Raw genomic sequence first — 5,558 nt, 5'->3', positions numbered from 1 at the left:
CCTTCCTTCTCCTTCTGAGCATGGACTAGCCACTGGACCATGAATTCAGTTGGAGGGAGGCCAGGCTGCTGCCCACACAGAGCTGGGAAGAGCAGCTTTTTTAAACACAACTGTGGCCATAGCTGCCACGTGGCTTCGCTGCCGGCCACCGCGGCGTGCTCTGTTGTGCTGCCCACTGCGTTTGCAGTCCGGGTCCGTCCGCTCGCGTGCCAGGGCCCGCCACACGGGTCCCTCCTCACTGCGTGTGCTGTTGTCCTTGCCTGGCCCCATCATATGACACGGGGCCACTTCTGACGCGCGCCGGTGGTTAAGGGAGGACGTATCTCGAAAGCAGATGTAAAATCCACTCTTAAAATCACACCGAAACGATGTCTTTGCTGAGCTTATACTTTCCCCCAAAACAGTGCTCAGCCCTTCTCGTGGGTCTATCCCCTTAGTGCCCAGCACCTCGGGGGACAGTATCGTCATCATCATCATCATCGTCATCATCATCATCATCATCATAATCATCGTCATCATCATCATCGTCGTCATCATCGTCGTCATCATAATCATCGTCATCATCATCATCGTCGTCATCATCATCGTCATCATCGTCATCAAAATCATCGTCGTCATCATCATCGTCATCAAAATCATCGTCATCATCATCGTCATCATCGTCATCATCATCATCGTCGTCATCATCATCATCATCGTCATCATCATCATCATCATCATAATCATCATCATCATCATCATTGTCGTCATCATCGTCGTCATCATCGTCATCATCATCATCATCATCATAATACTCGTCATCATCATCATCGTCGTCATAATCATTGTCATCATCGTCATCAAAATCACCGTCGTCATCATCGTCATTGTCATCAACATCATCATCATCATCGTCGTCATCATCGTCGTCGTCACCATCATTATCATCATCGGTGTCATCATCATCGTCGTCATTGTCATCGTCATCATAGTCATTGTCATCGTCATCATAGTCATTGTCATCGTCATCATTATCGCCATCATCATCGCTGCCATCGTTGTCATCATCATCATTGTCTTCATCGTCATCATCATCGTCGTCATCGTCATCATCGTCATTGTCATCGTCATCATCATCATCGTCATCATCGTCATTGTCATCATCATCATCATCATCATCATAATCCTTGGGTTAAAGTCCAGGGGCCACGGAGCCCATCCAGGTGGGTCATCTGCTGCGTCCTTGCTTAACTGTCATGTCGATGGGGGTGGGGTGTCCGCGATGACCGGGTGAGCATTGGTGAACAGTCAGTCTCCCTGAAGGTGGCCAGCATGTCCACCTCCACGCAAGGACCCTGATGACTCGCGCTCGTGCGCCGGCCCGCCCTCCACTCTGCACTGTAGCTTCATGCGCCTTTGGATCGTCCTTCCCAGGGAGGTGTCCCTGAGCACGTGGCCAAGAGGACGGACCCCTCTCTGTGTCCTCGTCTCTGCCTGTGGAGGCCGCTGCCATCCAGGTCTTGGCTGAGCCACTGTGTCCGAGTCCCCAACACAGGACACCCCTGAGCCCTGCTCACAGTGGGTTTTGCCTGTGCGACGCTGACTTTGGCCGTTCGCAGCAAGCTCCTCGTGGATGACAACCCGAGTGTTGGTGACATTGCTGTTTCTCGCAAGCTCGCCCTGTAGTTACGCCGAGATTTAAGCAAGGTGAGCCAGCTCAGCCGTCTTGGTGTCTCTGGGTCCCTGCGCCTCCACTGGCAACTTCGGGGGTTTACGTTTCCAGATGTTAAAGAGAAAAACGTAGGCCCAAAATGGTGTCACTCGTGCTAAAAGCCCGTGACACCAAACCTAGGTGTAATTCGGATCTAATTGCGTGTTGGGTGGTTTCAGAAACGCAGCTCCACTCTGATGAGCAGACACGCGCAGGTGAAGTGTTTCGTGCGGTTGGCCCGTTCGTTTTTGGCTGTGCGGGTTTAACACGGTGGCACCTGCGGCACTCGGCTCATCTGCGGGGCGGCCTGAGAACTTCGCAAGTCGCTCTGCGTCCTTCCTGTTGCCCTTCTGACTCGAGTTTGACCAACTCTGGGTCTTCGGGCTGGGTCTCCAATAGGGAAGTAAGGGAGAAGGCGCGTCGGCCAGGGTTCCAGATCATTCCGCCGAGGAGAAAGGCGGGAATGGAGCTCTGCGGTGGGACTGGAGGGGCCGCTGGGGTCGGGAGGCTCTGCGGGCTGTGCGTGGCCGCAGGGCACAGTCGATCTTGCACGCAGGACGGACGCCCAGCTGCCCGGCTCCCCCGCGGCCCCGAAATCCAGCCGATCGTCAGCCAGGCGGGAGGAGAGAGATGATGATGACGTGGCAAAACAAAAAACCTTAGTCATCACGACTCGAGTGCCACCAACCTGTTATTTTTATTGTTCTTCCAAATAAAGGGATTGATTAAGGCCGTTTGTCCCGTCACGTGGAAGCGCTGTGTACGAGTGATGGGACACATGGCCGCATATCCCGAAAGCACCAGAACCTGAAGATGGATCACGAAACTCCTTTTCAGGTAGAGCTTCCAGAACTTTCTGACGCTGCCCTTGCAACAGTGCCAGACCGCTCCTGCGACGTGGCGCTAGTGCGGGAGGGACTCGGCCGGCAGCTCGGCTCGGGAAAATGCGAGAGCCGCGTGGCATCGGCGACCGCGCAGACACCGTGCAACGTGAAACAGCTGTGGACACAAAGCCCCGTGTCGATGGTGGGGACAGTGGCCCTGGACGTCGGGGGCGGGGCTGCCTGCCGTGCTGACCCGGCTGTGTCCAGGAACATGCAGGCCCCACGTCATGCTGGTCACTGGGAAGATGTGGGTGACCGAGGCGGGAGGCAGGGCTGCTCCCAGACGTCGGGTCACACGTGAGCCTCTGGGGACTGTGCAGAACAGCTTTGCCGCAGGACGAGGCAAGGCGAACAACGTGATGCGGCGTGTCGCGTGGGCCGTGGGCACGGCGCCCGTGGGTCGGCTCAGGCTTCAGCGGGGGGCAGCTCCGGGGACTCGCAATGTCTGGCATGTTGAGTGGGGCTGGGAAGTGGGTTCGCTCCTGAGCAGAGGACAGGTCATCCGGGCCGGAGTGCAGCTGGGCCGCGCCGGCCGGAGGGGTGCGGAGGCGTGTTGCTGGCATGGGACTAGGCTACTGGGAGCCTTCCTCGGGGACAGGGGTCCGGCTGAGGGGGCCGGGTCTTCGCCGCCCCCCGCGTCTGCAGACTACGCCCGCTCCCCAGTTTCTTCTCATTCCCATCACGTGGCAAATCCTCCAAGCTGCTTTTCAGAGCTGTGCCTCTGCCGGACAGTCCAACCCAGGGGCAGGGCCCATGGTCCGCAGTCCCCATCCGATGGATGAGCCGCTCGGTGTGTCCGCTCTATGCTGTGTCCCGATGGGACACCTTCAAAGCCTCCCATGACTGCACTTTCTCTTTTCGATGCATGGCGTGTCTAAGAGGGCACTTACCAGCATGGCGTGGGCTGTGTTTGTCTAGGGATTACCCTCTGTGTGGCAGGCAGAACTCACCCAGGTCCCCAAGACTTCCTGCCACACCCCAAGATCCGTCCCCTGCAAGGTCCCCAGGACTGGGCCTCTGGCTGGATTTTTCCGTGACTAGGCTGTTGCAGACCGCCATGGGCTTTAAGGGAGGGAGGTGGTCAGGGAGGGCCAGCCTCACGCAGGACCCCTTCCGAGGCCCGAGCTGCCGCCAGCTACCCGCAAGGCCAGCAAGTCAGAGCTTCTGTACACGAGAAGGATTTGGCCGTAGGACGAGCCCGTGGCTGAAGCGGGGGTGGGAGGGGGCTGGAGAGAGGAGCCTGGTGTGGCCCGCAGGGACAGCGGCTGGGAATCGTGGACGTCGGGCCTGCAGCCACGGGGCCTGAATTCTGCTAGGGACCCCTTGGCCCGGAGGCGGCTTCTCCACTAGGGCCCCGGCAAGGAGCCGCGAGGGGACGGCGTGAGCCGCTCCGTGTTCGGACGCCGGTTCAGAGCCGCGGGACGGAGTGAGCCTGGCCCCTGGCCATGCTGGTTCGCACACAGTGTGGCTTGCACAGGGTCAACGCACTCACCGTAAGTGACTGCTGCGGACTTGAGGACCCTTTGCTTTTATTCCTCTGGAAATGCAAACGCAAACATTTAAAGCGAATTTAGGCTTTCTTGTGGGGAGAGGGCCAAATCTAATTTTTAGATTCGTTTAGGCATCTTTCCGATATGGAGAGTTCTCACTCAGAAAAGCGGACGGCTCACCCGTTCCTTACATGTTCTTCAGCCCCTTCCATATTTCTCAGCGTTCGCCTGTATTTTATGAGTCTATCATTATTGGGGCCTTTAACCCACTGCGTTTTTAAACTCGTTTTTGCTGGCTTATGGAAGAAAAATTATATTTTTGCATATATATTTAGACACTAAACTTTCTTATGAGCGCTAATCATTTTTTTTTTTTATTTGACTTCCTTGATTTTTCTTTATACACTACCATAAAATCAGAAATAAATAGTTCGGCACATCTATTTCTAATATCATAAGTTTGTTTTCCTTCGTGTCTTAGGTAGGGTGAGTATATGACTTATTATTCTATTCAGGACACTTTTGATAAAGGGGTGGCGAGGCTTACGGGGAGCCACGGCCGCAGACAGGCCAGTGCAGGGCGGGGCGCGGGCCCGGGGCGTGGGCAGCGCCAGCGACGTGCAGGGGCTGCTCCCCGCTGTGCTTCTCACCGGGTCGCATGTTTCACACGGTGGCCTGATTCATACCCACAGGGATGCGCGTAGGACGGGATCTATAGATCACACGCGCGCAGAGGTACACGCAATCGCACGCGCGCAGAGGTACACGCAATCGCACGCGCGCAGAGGTACACGCACGCAGATGCCAACGTAGGCGTGAAGATGTCTAAAGCTACATAACCTCTCTCACCTCACTAAGGCTTCTAAGAAATTATTTAAAAAATGGCTGTGGACACTCGGGATCGGTTCCATACGGTTTTCACCCTGCAACCTGGTGTCACACATTTTTCGCTTCCTCTCAGTAGACCTGGTCCGGTCCCGGCAGGTCATTCACCAGAGGTCGCTAGGCTGGATCGCTAATGTTCCATGTGGAGTGTGCGTCACGTTCGCAGGGAGGGTGCGTGTGTGTGCGCGTGCGACGTGCACGTGTCAGGTCTTGTTTCGTGTGTCCCGTGTCCTAGAAGAGGTCAGAGTTTGCTCCCAGGGTTTCCTGTGTGACAACAGGGGCACGCACTGAGCAGAGAACGCAGCCGGGCAGAGGGGCCGGGTCTTGACCCCTCCAGCCGAGGCTCTGACCTTCGGCCAAGGGCAGCCAAGGAGTAGACTGTCCCGAGTCTACACAGGACTCCTCTCGAGGCAGGTCGGATCGGCACCTCTCCCATAGGCAGATCAGCCCCCGTCAGAGGCGGCCCACCCGCCTCCCTACAGGTGTCCTCGACACACACCTGACGAGGTCCCCTCTGGTTTTGGTGGAGCTGACGTCAAACGCCTGCAGTGCTGGAAAGGCCAGCGCTTCAGCCCCCTCCCCGTGGGAGCCGCCCACATCTGTGACTGC

Source organism: Pteropus vampyrus, unplaced genomic scaffold, assembly GCF_000151845.1.
Source record: "Pteropus vampyrus isolate Shadow unplaced genomic scaffold, Pvam_2.0 Scaffold753, whole genome shotgun sequence".
NCBI lineage: Eukaryota > Metazoa > Chordata > Mammalia > Chiroptera > Pteropodidae > Pteropus > Pteropus vampyrus.
The sequence above is the reverse complement of the archived record's forward strand: the minus strand, read 5'-3'. Positions refer to the sequence as shown.